This window comes from Chiloscyllium plagiosum, unplaced genomic scaffold (genome assembly GCF_037043375.1).
Source record: "Chiloscyllium plagiosum isolate Xiang-an unplaced genomic scaffold, Cpla_swu_hap1 HiC_scaffold_3, whole genome shotgun sequence".
Taxonomy (NCBI): Eukaryota; Metazoa; Chordata; class Chondrichthyes; order Orectolobiformes; family Hemiscylliidae; genus Chiloscyllium; species Chiloscyllium plagiosum.
The window spans coordinates 124061623-124075081 of NW_028270141.1; the positions used below are offsets into that span (position 1 = coordinate 124061623).

Sequence of the window (13459 nt, forward strand, 5' to 3'; positions counted from 1 at the left end):
GTAGGCGCTGGCCCCTGCCTTTTCTCCCTACTTCAAGGTGTGCTGGCCAGCCACATTTTCTTTCTTGCTCTTTCTCTTTATCCCCTTTGGCTTTTTTTTCTCTTTTCTCTTTGCTCTTCCTCCTCCGTGCGTGCTTCCCTCCCTCCGTCCCTCCAGCTGCCTTTCAGCCAGCCCTTGCCCACCAGGCTCCTGTAGTCTCCCACATCCCCACACAGGCCAACTGCAAGCCCTCCCCCTGCTTCATAGGGCCGCAGCCTGCATTCTCTCATCCTTCCACACTCCTCCACCCCTCCATTTCGGAATGCCAGGCACTGACCAGTGGGGTACCGCACGGATCAGTACTGGGACCGCAGCTTTTTACAATCTATCTTCAGGATATACAAGATGGTATTAGCAAAAACATTCGCAAATTTCATCAGCTGGGTGGCAGGGTGAAATGTGATGAGGATGTTAGGAGATTACAGGGTGACCTGGACAAGTTAGGTGAGTGCTCAGATGCATGGCAGATGCACTTTCACGTGGATAAATGGATCCTTATCCACTTTGGTGGCAAGAACAGGAAGGCAGATTACCACCTAAGTGGAATCAATTTAGGTAAAGGGGCAGTACAGAGAGATCTGGGGGTTCTTGTACACCACTCAATGAAGGTAAGCATGCAGGTACAGCAGGTAGTGAAGAAGGCTAATAGCATGCTGGCCTTCATAACAAGAGGGATTGAGTATAGAAGCAAAGAGGTCCTTCTGCAGCTGTACAGGGCCCTGGTGAGACCACACCTGGAGTACTGTGTGCAGTTCTGGTCTCCAAATTTGAGGAGAGACATTCTGGCTATTGAGGGAATGCAGCGTAGGTTCACGAGGTCAATTCCTGGAATGGCGGGATTACCTTACACTGAAAGACTGGAGCGACTGGGCTTGTGTACCCTTGAGTTTAGAAGACTGAGAGGGGATCTGGTTGAGACATATAAGATGATCAAAGGATTGGACACTCTGGCGGCAGGCAACATGTTTCCGCTGCGGGGTGAGTGCCGAAACAGAGGACACAGCTTAAAAATACGGGGTAGACCATTTAGGACAGAGATGAGGAGAAACTTCTTCACCCAGAGAGTGGTGGCTGTGTGAAATGCTCTGCCCCAGAGGGCAGTGGAGGCCCAGTCTCTGGATTCATTTAAGAAAGAGTTGGATAGAGCTCTCAAGGATAGTGGAATCAAGGGTTATGGAGATAAGGCAGGAACAGGATACTGATTAAGGATGATCAGCCATGATCATATTGAATGGTGGTGCAGGCTGGAAGGGCAGAATGGCCAACTCCTGCACCTATTGTCTATAGTCCGCCTTTCCTGACTGCCACCCGCAGACAGCGTGCAGCCCCAATCCCTTTCTTTCCGCCTTTCTTGCTGATTTTGGCAGCGCTCCGCTCTCCTCCCCTCCGTGTCTCGTGCCTGCAGGAGACTGATGCCAGGCACAGCAGCAGCAGCAAAAATAACCTGCCGCTCCATTGCCTGGCACAAGACAAGTGCAGAGGGGTGACTTGAGCAGCCACTGCTGGCGGAAAAAGCCTACTGCACCTGGTATTCCCAGGCGGTCTCCCATCCAAGTACTAACCAGGCCTGAGTCTACTTAGCTTCCGAGATCAGACGAGATCGGGCGTTTTCAGACTAGTATGGCCGTAGGCGCTGGCCCCTGCCTTTTCTCCCTACTTCAAGGCGTGCTGGCCAGCCACATTTTCTTTCTTGCTCTTTCTCTTTATCCCCTTTGGCTTTTTTTTCTCTTTTCTCTTTGCTCTTCCTCCTCCGTGCGTGCTTCCCTCCCTCCGTCCCTCCAGCTGCCTTTCAGCCAGCCCTTGCCCACCAGGCTCCTGTAGTCTCCCACATCCCCACACAGGCCAACTGCAAGCCCTCCCCCTGCTTCATAGGGCCGCAGCCTGCATTCTCTCATCCTTCCACACTCCTCCACCCCTCCATTTCGGAATGCCAGGCACTGACCAGTGGGGTACCGCACGGATCAGTACTGGGACCGCAGCTTTTTACAATCTATCTTCAGGATATACAAGATGGTATTAGCAATAACATTCGCAAATTTCATCAGCTGGGTGGCAGGGTGAAATGTGATGAGGATCTTAGGAGATTACAGGGTGACCTGGACAAGTTAGGTGAGTGCTCAGATGCATGGCAGATGCACTTTCACGTGGATAAATGGATCCTTATCCACTTTGGTGGCAAGAACAGGAAGGCAGATTACCACCTAAGTGGAATCAATTTAGGTAAAGGGGCAGTACAGAGAGATCTGGGGGTTCTTGTACACCACTCAATGAAGGTAAGCATGCAGGTACAGCAGGTAGTGAAGAAGGCTAATAGCATGCTGGCCTTCATAACAAGAGGGATTGAGTATAGAAGCAAAGAGGTCCTTCTGCAGCTGTACAGGGCCCTGGTGAGACCACACCTGGAGTACTGTGTGCAGTTCTGGTCTCCAAATTTGAGGAGAGACATTCTGGCTATTGAGGGAATGCAGCGTAGGTTCACGAGGTCAATTCCTGGAATGGCGGGATTACCTTACACTGAAAGACTGGAGCGACTGGGCTTGTGTACCCTTGAGTTTAGAAGACTGAGAGGGGATCTGGTTGAGACATATAAGATGATCAAAGGATTGGACACTCTGGCGGCAGGCAACATGTTTCCGCTGCGGGGTGAGTGCCGAAACAGAGGACACAGCTTAAAAATACGGGGTAGACCATTTAGGACAGAGATGAGGAGAAACTTCTTCACCCAGAGAGTGGTGGCTGTGTGGAATGCTCTGCCCCAGAGGGCAGTGGAGGCCCAGTCTCTGGATTCATTTAAGAAAGAGTTGGATAGAGCTCTCAAGGATAGTGGAATCAAGGGTTATGGAGATAAGGCAGGAACAGGATACTGATTAAGGATGATCAGCCATGATCATATTGAATGGTGGTGCAGGCTGGAAGGGCAGAATGGCCAACTCCTGCACCTATTGTCTATTGTCCGCCTTTCCTGACTGCCACCCGCAGACAGCGTGCAGCCCCAATCCCTTTCTTTCCGCCTTTCTTGCTGATTTTGGCAGCGCTCCGCTCTCCTCCCCTCCGTGTCTCGTGCCTGCAGGAGACTGATGCCAGGCACAGCAGCAGCAGCAAAAATAACCTGCCGCTCCATTGCCTGGCACAAGACAAGTGCAGAGGGGTGACTTGAGCAGCCACTGCTGGCGGAAAAAGCCTACTGCACCTGGTATTCCCAGGCGGTCTCCCATCCAAGTACTAACCAGGCCTGAGACTGCTTAGCTTCCGAGATCAGACGAGATCGGGCGTTTTCAGACTAGTATGGCCGTAGGCGCTGGCCCCTGCCTTTTCTCCCTACTTCAAGGCGTGCTGGCCAGCCACATTTTCTTTCTTGCTCTTTCTCTTTATCCCCTTTGGCTTTTTTTTCTCTTTTCTCTTTGCTCTTCCTCCTCCGTGCGTGCTTCCCTCCCTCCGTCCCTCCAGCTGCCTTTCAGCCAGCCCTTGCCCACCAGGCTCCTGTAGTCTCCCACATCCCCACACAGGCCAACTGCAAGCCCTCCCCCTGCTTCATAGGGCCGCAGCCTGCATTCTCTCATCCTTCCACACTCCTCCACCCCTCCATTTCGGAATGCCAGGCACTGACCAGTGGGGTACCGCACGGATCAGTACTGGGACCGCAGCTTTTTACAATCTATCTTCAGGATATACAAGATGGTATTAGCAATAACATTCGCAAATTTCATCAGCTGGGTGGCAGGGTGAAATGTGATGAGGATCTTAGGAGATTACAGGGTGACCTGGACAAGTTAGGTGAGTGCTCAGATGCATGGCAGATGCACTTTCACGTGGATAAATGGATCCTTATCCACTTTGGTGGCAAGAACAGGAAGGCAGATTACCACCTAAGTGGAATCAATTTAGGTAAAGGGGCAGTACAGAGAGATCTGGGGGTTCTTGTACACCACTCAATGAAGGTAAGCATGCAGGTACAGCAGGTAGTGAAGAAGGCTAATAGCATGCTGGCCTTCATAACAAGAGGGATTGAGTATAGAAGCAAAGAGGTTCTTCTGCAGCTGTACAGGGCCCTGGTGAGACCACACCTGGAGTACTGTGTGCATTTCTGGTCTCCACATTTGAGGAGAGACATTCTGGCTATTGAGGGAATGCAGCGTAGGTTCACGAGGTCAATTCCTGGAATGGCGGGATTACCTTACACTGAAAGACTGGAGCGACTGGGCTTGTGTACCCTTGAGTTGAGAAGACTGAGAGGGGATCTGGTTGAGACATATAAGATGATCAAAGGATTGGACACTCTGGCGGCAGGCAACATGTTTCCGCTGCGGGGTGAGTGCCGAAACAGAGGACACAGCTTAAAAATACGGGGTAGACCATTTAGGACAGAGATGAGGAGAAACTTCTTCACCCAGAGAGTGGTGGCTGTGTGGAATGCTCTGCCCCAGAGGGCAGTGGAGGCCCAGTCTCTGGATTCATTTAAGAAAGAGTTGGATAGAGCTCTCAAGGATAGTGGAATCAAGGGTTATGGAGATAAGGCAGGAACAGGATACTGATTAAGGATGATCAGCCATGATCATATTGAATGGTGGTGCAGGCTGGAAGGGCAGAATGGCCAACTCCTGCACCTATTGTCTATTGTCCGCCTTTCCTGACTGCCACCCGCAGACAGCGTGCAGCCCCAATCCCTTTCTTTCCGCCTTTCTTGCTGATTTTGGCAGCGCTCCGCTCTCCTCCCCTCCGTGTCTCGTGCCTGCAGGAGACTGATGCCAAGCACAGCAGCAGCAGCAAAAATAACCTGCCGCTCCATTGCCTGGCACAAGACAAGTGCAGAGGGGTGACTTGAGCAGCCACTGCTGGCGGAAAAAGCCTACTGCACCTGGTATTCCCAGGCGGTCTCCCATCCAAGTACTAACCAGACCTGAGTCTGCTTAGCTTCCGAGATCAGGCGTTTTCAGACTAGTATGGCCGTAGGCGCTGGCCCCTGCCTTTTCTCCCTACTTCAAGGCGTGCTGGCCAGCCACATTTTCTTTCTTGCTCTGTCTCTTTATCCCCTTTGGCTTGTTTTTCTCTTTTCTCTTTGCTCTTCCTCCTCCGTGCGTGCTTCCCTCCCTCCGTCCCTCCAGCTGCCTTTCAGCCAGCCCTTGCCCACCAGGCTCCTGTAGTCTCCCACATCCCCACACAGGCCAACTGCAAGCCCTCCCCCTGCTTCATAGGGCCGCAGCCTGCATTCTCTCATCCTTCCACACTCCTCCACCCCTCCATTTCGGAATGCCAGGCACTGACCAGTGGGGTACCGCACGGATCAGTACTGGGACCGCAGCTTTTTACAATCTATCTTCAGGATATACAAGATGGTATTAGCAATAACATTCGCAAATTTCATCAGCTGGGTGGCAGGGTGAAATGTGATGAGGATCTTAGGAGATTACAGGGTGACCTGGACAAGTTAGGTGAGTGCTCAGATGCATGGCAGATGCACTTTCACGTGGATAAATGGATCCTTATCCACTTTGGTGGCAAGAACAGGAAGGCAGATTACCACCTAAGTGGAATCAATTTAGGTAAAGGGGCAGTACAGAGAGATCTGGGGGTTCTTGTACACCACTCAATGAAGGTAAGCATGCAGGTACAGCAGGTAGTGAAGAAGGCTAATAGCATGCTGGCCTTCATAACAAGAGGGATTGAGTATAGAAGCAAAGAGGTCCTTCTGCAGCTGTACAGGGCCCTGGTGAGACCACACCTGGAGTACTGTGTGCAGTTCTGGTCTCCAAATTTGAGGAGAGACATTCTGGCTATTGAGGGAATGCAGCGTAGGTTCACGAGGTCAATTCCTGGAATGGCGGGATTACCTTACACTGAAAGACTGGAGCGACTGGGCTTGTGTACCCTTGAGTTTAGAAGACTGAGAGGGGATCTGGTTGAGACATATAAGATGATCAAAGGATTGGACACTCTGGCGGCAGGCAACATGTTTCCGCTGCGGGGTGAGTGCCGAAACAGAGGACACAGCTTAAAAATACGGGGTAGACCATTTAGGACAGAGATGAGGAGAAACTTCTTCACCCAGAGAGTGGTGGCTGTGTGGAATGCTCTGCCCCAGAGGGCAGTGGAGGCCCAGTCTCTGGATTCATTTAAGAAAGAGTTGGATAGAGCTCTCAAGGATAGTGGAATCAAGGGTTATGGAGATAAGGCAGGAACAGGATACTGATTAAGGATGATCAGCCATGATCATATTGAATGGTGGTGCAGGCTGGAAGGGCAGAATGGCCAACTCCTGCACCTATTGTCTATTGTCCGCCTTTCCTGACTGCCACCCGCAGACAGCGTGCAGCCCCAATCCCTTTCTTTCCGCCTTTCTTGCTGATTTTGGCAGCGCTCCGCTCTCCTCCCCTCCGTGTCTCGTGCCTGCAGGAGACTGATGCCAGGCACAGCAGCAGCAGCAAAAATAACCTGCCGCTCCATTGCCTGGCACAAGACAAGTGCAGAGGGGTGACTTGAGCAGCCACTGCTGGCGGAAAAAGCCTACTGCACCTGGTATTCCCAGGCGGTCTCACATCCAAGTACTAACCAGGCCTGAGTCTGCTTAGCTTCCGAGATCAGACAAGGTCGGGCGTTTTCAGACTAGTATGGCCGTAGGCACTGGCCCCTGCCTTTTCTCCCTACTTCAAGGCGTGCTGGCCAGCCACATTTTCTTTGTTGCTCTTTCTCTTTCTCCCCTTTGGCTTTTTTTTTTCTTTTCTCTTTGCTCTTCCTCCTCCGTGCGTGCTTCCCTCCCTCCGTCCCTCCAGCTGCCTTTCAGCCAGCCCTTGCCCACCAGGCTCCTGTAGTCTCCCACATCCCCACACAGGCCAACTGCAAGCCCTCCCCCTGCTTCATAGGGCCGCAGCCTGCATTCTCTCATCCTTCCACACTCCTCCACCCCTCCATTTCGGAATGCCAGGCACTGACCAGTGGGGTACCGCACGGATCAGTACTGGGACCGCAGCTTTTTACAATCTATCTTCAGGATATACAAGATGGTATTAGCAATAACATTCGCAAATTTCATCAGCTGGGTGGCAGGGTGAAATGTGATGAGGATGTTAGGAGATTACAGGGTGACCTGGACAAGTTAGGTGAGTGCTCAGATGCATGGCAGATGCACTTTCACGTGGATAAATGGATCCTTATCCACTTTGGTGGCAAGAACAGGAAGGCAGATTACCACCTAAGTGGAATCAATTTAGGTAAAGGGGCAGTACAGAGAGATCTGGGGGTTCTTGTACACCACTCAATGAAGGTAAGCATGCAGGTACAGCAGGTAGTGAAGAAGGCTAATAGCATGCTGGCCTTCATAACAAGAGGGATTGAGTATAGAAGCAAAGAGGTTCTTCTGCAGCTGTACAGGGCCCTGGTGAGACCACACCTGGAGTACTGTATGCAGTTCTGGTCTCCAAATTTGAGGAGAGACATTCTGGCTATTGAGGGAATGCAGCGTAGGTTCACGAGGTCAATTCCTGGAATGGCGGGATTACCTTACACTGAAAGACTGGAGCGACTGGGCTTGTGTACCCTTGAGTTTAGAAGACTGAGAGGGGATCTGGTTGAGACATATAAGATGATCAAAGGATTGGACACTCTGGCGGCAGGCAACATGTTTCCGCTGCGGGGTGAGTGCCGAAACAGAGGACACAGCTTAAAAATACGGGGTAGACCATTTAGGACAGAGATGAGGAGAAACTTCTTCACCCAGAGAGTGGTGGCTGTGTGGAATGCTCTGCCCCAGAGGGCAGTGGAGGCCCAGTCTCTGGATTCATTTAAGAAAGAGTTGGATAGAGCTCTCAAGGATAGTGGAATCAAGGGGTATGGAGATAAGGCAGGAATAGGATACTGATTAAGGATGATCAGCCATGATCATATTGAATGGTGGTGCAGGCTGGAAGGGCAGAATGGCCAACTCCTGCACCTATTGTCTATTGTCCGCCTTTCCTGACTGCCACCCGCAGACAGCGTGCAGCCCCAATCCCTTTCTTTCCGCCTTTCTTGCTGATTTTGGCAGCGCTCCGCTCTCCTCCCCTCCGTGTCTCGTGCCTGCAGGAGACTGATGCCAGGCACAGCAGCAGCAGCAAAAATAACCTGCCGCTCCATTGCCTGGCACAAGACAAGTGCAGAGGGGTGACTTGAGCAGCCACTGCTGGCGGAAAAAGCCTACTGCACCTGGTATTCCCAGGCGGTCTCACATCCAAGTACTAACCAGGCCTGAGTCTGCTTAGCTTCCGAGATCAGACAAGGTCGGGCGTTTTCAGACTAGTATGGCCGTAGGCACTGGCCCCTGCCTTTTCTCCCTACTTCAAGGCGTGCTGGCCAGCCACATTTTCTTTGTTGCTCTTTCTCTTTCTCCCCTTTGGCTTTTTTTTTTCTTTTCTCTTTGCTCTTCCTCCTCCGTGCGTGCTTCCCTCCCTCCGTCCCTCCAGCTGCCTTTCAGCCAGCCCTTGCCCACCAGGCTCCTGTAGTCTCCCACATCCCCACACAGGCCAACTGCAAGCCCTCCCCCTGCTTCATAGGGCCGCAGCCTGCATTCTCTCATCCTTCCACACTCCTCCACCCCTCCATTTCGGAATGCCAGGCACTGACCAGTGGGGTACCGCACGGATCAGTACTGGGACCGCAGCTTTTTACAATCTATCTTCAGGATATACAAGATGGTATTAGCAATAACATTCGCAAATTTCATCAGCTGGGTGGCAGGGTGAAATGTGATGAGGATGTTAGGAGATTACAGGGTGACCTGGACAAGTTAGGTGAGTGCTCAGATGCATGGCAGATGCACTTTCACGTGGATAAATGGATCCTTATCCACTTTGGTGGCAAGAACAGGAAGGCAGATTACCACCTAAGTGGAATCAATTTAGGTAAAGGGGCAGTACAGAGAGATCTGGGGGTTCTTGTACACCACTCAATGAAGGTAAGCATGCAGGTACAGCAGGTAGTGAAGAAGGCTAATAGCATGCTGGCCTTCATAACAAGAGGGATTGAGTATAGAAGCAAAGAGGTCCTTCTGCAGCTGTACAGGGCCCTGGTGAGACCACACCTGGAGTACTGTGTGCAGTTCTGGTCTCCAAATTTGAGGAGAGACATTCTGGCTATTGAGGGAATGCAGCGTAGGTTCACGAGGTCAATTCCTGGAATGGCGGGATTACCTTACACTGAAAGACTGGAGCGACTGGGCTTGTGTACCCTTGAGTTTAGAAGACTGAGAGGGGATCTGGTTGAGACATATAAGATGATCAAAGGATTGGACACTCTGGCGGCAGGCAACATGTTTCCGCTGCGGGGTGAGTGCCGAAACAGAGGACACAGCTTAAAAATACGGGGTAGACCATTTAGGACAGAGATGAGGAGAAACTTCTTCACCCAGAGAGTGGTGGCTGTGTGGAATGCTCTGCCCCAGAGGGCAGTGGAGGCCCAGTCTCTGGATTCATTTAAGAAAGAGTTGGATAGAGCTCTCAAGGATAGTGGAATCAAGGGTTATGGAGATAAGGCAGGAACAGGATACTGATTAAGGATGATCAGCCATGATCATATTGAATGGTGGTGCAGGCTGGAAGGGCAGAATGGCCAACTCCTGCACCTATTGTCTATTGTCCGCCTTTCCTGACTGCCACCCGCAGACAGCGTGCAGCCCCAATCCCTTTCTTTCCGCCTTTCTTGCTGATTTTGGCAGCGCTCCGCTCTCCTCCCCTCCGTGTCTCGTGCCTGCAGGAGACTGATGCCAGGCACAGCAGCAGCAGCAAAAATAACCTGCCGCTCCATTGCCTGGCACAAGACAAGTGCAGAGGGGTGACTTGAGCAGCCACTGCTGGCGGAAAAAGCCTACTGCACCTGGTATTCCCAGGCGGTCTCCCATCCAAGTACTAACCAGGCCTGAGTCTGCTTAGCTACCGAGATCAGACGAGATCGGGCGTTTTCACACTAGTATGGCCGTAGGCGCTGGCCCCTGCCTTTTCTCCCTACTTCAAGGCGTGCTGGCCAGCCACATTTTCTTTCTTGCTCTTTCTCTTTATCCCCTTTGGCTTTTTTTTCTCTTTTCTCTTCCTCCTCCGTGCGTGCTTCCCTCCCTCCGTCCCTCCAGCTGCCTTTCAGCCAGCCCTTGCCCACCAGGCTCCTGTAGTCTCCCACATCCCCACACAGGCCAACTGCAAGCCCTCCCCCTGCTTCATAGGGCCGCAGCCTGCATTCTCTCATCCTTCCACACTCCTCCACCCCTCCATTTCGGAATGCCAGGCACTGACCAGTGGGGTACCGCACGGATCAGTACTGGGACCGCAGCTTTTTACAATCTATCTTCAGGATATACAAGATGGTATTAGCAATAACATTCGCAAATTTCATCAGCTGGGTGGCAGGGTGAAATGTGATGAGGATGTTAGGAGATTACAGGGTGACCTGGACAAGTTAGGTGAGTGCTCAGATGCATGGCAGATGCACTTTCACGTGGATAAATGGATCCTTATCCACTTTGGTGGCAAGAACAGGAAGGCAGATTACCACCTAAGTGGAATCAATTTAGGTAAAGGGGCAGTACAGAGAGATCTGGGGGTTCTTGTACACCACTCAATGAAGGTAAGCATGCAGGTACAGCAGGTAGTGAAGAAGGCTAATAGCATGCTGGCCTTCATAACAAGAGGGATTGAGTATAGAAGCAAAGAGGTTCTTCTGCAGCTGTACAGGGCCCTGGTGAGACCACACCTGGAGTACTGTGTGCAGTTCTGGTCTCCAAATTTGAGGAGAGACATTCTGGCTATTGAGGGAATGCAGCGTAGGTTCACGAGGTCAATTCCTGGAATGGCGGGATTACCTTACACTGAAAGACTGAAGCGACTGGGCTTGTGTACCCTTGAGTTTAGAAGACTGAGAGGGGATCTGGTTGAGACATATAAGATGATCAAAGGATTGGACACTCTGGCGGCAGGCAACATGTTTCCGCTGCGGGGTGAGTGCCGAAACAGAGGACACAGCTTAAAAATACGGGGTAGACCATTTAGGACAGAGATGAGGAGAAACTTCTTCACCCAGAGAGTGGTGGCTGTGTGGAATGCTCTGCCCCAGAGGGCAGTGGAGGCCCAGTCTCTGGATTCATTTAAGAAAGAGTTGGATAGAGCTCTCAAGGATAGTGGAATCAAGGGTTATGGAGATAAGGCAGGAACAGGATACTGATTAAGGATGATCAGCCATGATCATATTGAATGGTGGTGCAGGCTGGAAGGGCAGAATGGCCAACTCCTGCACCTATTGTCTATTGTCCGCCTTTCCTGACTGCCACCCGCAGACAGCGTGCAGCCCCAATCCCTTTCTTTCCGCCTTTCTTGCTGATTTTGGCAGCGCTCCGCTCTCCTCCCCTCCGTGTCTCGTGCCTGCAGGAGACTGATGCCAGGCACAGCAGCAGCAGCAAAAATAACCTGCCGCTCCATTGCCTGGCACAAGACAAGTGCAGAGGGGTGACTTGAGCAGCCACTGCTGGCGGAAAAAGCCTACTGCACCTGGTATTCCCAGGCGGTCTCCCATCCAAGTACTAACCAGGCCTGAGTCTGCTTAGCTTCCGAGATCAGACGAGATCAGGCGTTTTCAGGCTAGTATGGCCGTAGGCGCTGGCCCCTGCCTTTTCTCCCTACTTCAAGGCGTGCTGGCCAGCCACATTTTCTTTCTTGCTCTTTCTCTTTATCCCCTTTGGCTTTTTTTTCTCTTTTCTCTTTGCTCTTCCTCCTCCGTGCGTGCTTCCCTCCCTCCGTCCCTCCAGCTGCCTTTCAGCCAGCCCTTGCCCACCAGGCTCCTGTAGTCTCCCACATCCCCACACAGGCCAACTGCAAGCCCTCCCCCTGCTTCATAGGGCCGCAGCCTGCATTCTCTCATCCTTCCACACTCCTCCACCCCTCCATTTCGGAATGCCGGGCACTGACCAGTGGGGTACCGCACGGATCAGTACTGGGACCGCAGCTTTTTACAATCTATCTTCAGGATATACAAGATGGTATTAGCAATAACATTCGCAAATTTCATCAGCTGGGTGGCAGGGTGAAATGTGATGAGGATGTTAGGAGATTACAGGGTGACCTGGACAAGTTAGGTGAGTGCTCAGATGCATGGCAGATGCACTTTCACGTGGATAAATGGATCCTTATCCACTTTGGTGGCAAGAACAGGAAGGCAGATTACCACCTAAGTGGAATCAATTTAGGTAAAGGGGCAGTACAGAGAGATCTGGGGGTTCTTGTACACCACTCAATGAAGGTAAGCATGCAGGTACAGCAGGTAGTGAAGAAGGCTAATAGCATGCTGGCCTTCATAACAAGAGGGATTGAGTATAGAAGCAAAGAGGTCCTTCTGCAGCTGTACAGGGCCCTGGTGAGACCACACCTGGAGTACTGTGTGCAGTTCTGGTCTCCAAATTTGAGGAGAGACATTCTGGCTATTGAGGGAATGCAGCGTAGGTTCACGAGGTCAATTCCTGGAATGGCGGGATTACCTTACACTGAAAGACTGGAGCGACTGGGCTTGTGTACCCTTGAGTTTAGAAGACTGAGAGGGGATCTGGTTGAGACATATAAGATGATCAAAGGATTGGACACTCTGGCGGCAGGCAACATGTTTCCGCTGCGGGGTGAGTGCCGAAACAGAGGACACAGCTTAAAAATACGGGGTAGACCATTTAGGACAGAGATGAGGAGAAACTTCTTCACCCAGAGAGTGGTGGCTGTGTGGAATGCTCTGCCCCAGAGGGCAGTGGAGGCCCAGTCTCTGGATTCATTTAAGAAAGAGTTGGATAGAGCTCTCAAGGATAGTGGAATCAAGGGTTATGGAGATAAGGCAGGAACAGGATACTGATTAAGGATGATCAGCCATGATCATATTGAATGGTGGTGCAGGCTGGAAGGGCAGAATGGCCAACTCCTGCACCTATTGTCTATTGTCCGCCTTTCCTGACTGCCACCCGCAGACAGCGTGCAGCCCCAATCCCTTTCTTTCCGCCTTTCTTGCTGATTTTGGCAGCGCTCCGCTCTCCTCCCCTCCGTGTCTCGTGCCTGCAGGAGACTGATGCCAGGCACAGCAGCAGCAGCAGCAAAAATAACCTGCCGCTCCATTGCCTGGCACAAGACAAGTGCCGAGGGGTGACTTGAGCAGCCACTGCTGGCGGAAAAAGCCTACTGCACCTGGTATTCCCAGGCGGTCTCCCATCCAAGTACTAACCAGGCCTGAGTCTGCTTAGCTTCCGAGATCAGACGAGATCGGGTGTTTTCCGACTAGTATGGCCGTAGGCGCTGGCCCCTGCCTTTTCTCCCTACTTCAAGGCGTGCTGGCCAGCCACATTTTCTTTCTTGCTCTTTCTCTTTATCCCCTTTGGCTTTTTTTTCTCTTTTCTCTTTGCTCTTCCTCCTCCGTGCGTGCTTCCCTCCCTCCGTCCCTC

At 51.8% G+C, this 13459-nt stretch overlaps 6 non-coding genes and 3 pseudogenes across 6 annotated transcripts in view; all 9 read right to left on the reverse strand.

Moving 5' to 3' along the window:
* Positions 1–6, reverse strand: part of LOC148151178 (5S ribosomal RNA) — a 119-nt gene extending 113 nt beyond the window's left edge. The window contains exon 1 of the ribosomal RNA XR_015756462.1: positions 1–6. This exon is cut by the window's left edge and continues 113 nt beyond it. This is a non-coding gene — a ribosomal RNA (5S ribosomal RNA).
* Positions 7–1552: 1546 nt separating this feature from the next.
* LOC148151179 (5S ribosomal RNA) lies at positions 1553–1671 on the reverse strand. The gene has a single exon (XR_015755346.1). It is a non-coding gene; the product is annotated as a 5S ribosomal RNA (ribosomal RNA).
* A 1546-nt stretch (positions 1672–3217) lies between these two features.
* LOC148151180 (5S ribosomal RNA) lies at positions 3218–3336 on the reverse strand. The gene has a single exon (XR_015756753.1). It is a non-coding gene; the product is annotated as a 5S ribosomal RNA (ribosomal RNA).
* Positions 3337–4882: 1546 nt separating this feature from the next.
* Positions 4883–4991, reverse strand: LOC148151181 (5S ribosomal RNA; annotated as a pseudogene).
* Positions 4992–6537: 1546 nt separating this feature from the next.
* Positions 6538–6656, reverse strand: LOC148151182 (5S ribosomal RNA; annotated as a pseudogene).
* Positions 6657–8202: 1546 nt separating this feature from the next.
* On the reverse strand, positions 8203–8321 carry LOC148151183 (5S ribosomal RNA; annotated as a pseudogene).
* Positions 8322–9867: 1546 nt separating this feature from the next.
* Positions 9868–9986, reverse strand: LOC148151184 (5S ribosomal RNA). Its single transcript, XR_015755910.1, has one exon. It is a non-coding gene; the product is annotated as a 5S ribosomal RNA (ribosomal RNA).
* A 1539-nt stretch (positions 9987–11525) lies between these two features.
* LOC148151185 (5S ribosomal RNA) lies at positions 11526–11644 on the reverse strand. The gene has a single exon (XR_015755912.1). It is a non-coding gene; the product is annotated as a 5S ribosomal RNA (ribosomal RNA).
* A 1549-nt stretch (positions 11645–13193) lies between these two features.
* LOC148151186 (5S ribosomal RNA) lies at positions 13194–13312 on the reverse strand. The gene has a single exon (XR_015756696.1). It is a non-coding gene; the product is annotated as a 5S ribosomal RNA (ribosomal RNA).
* Between the last annotated feature and the right edge of the window lie 147 nt (positions 13313–13459).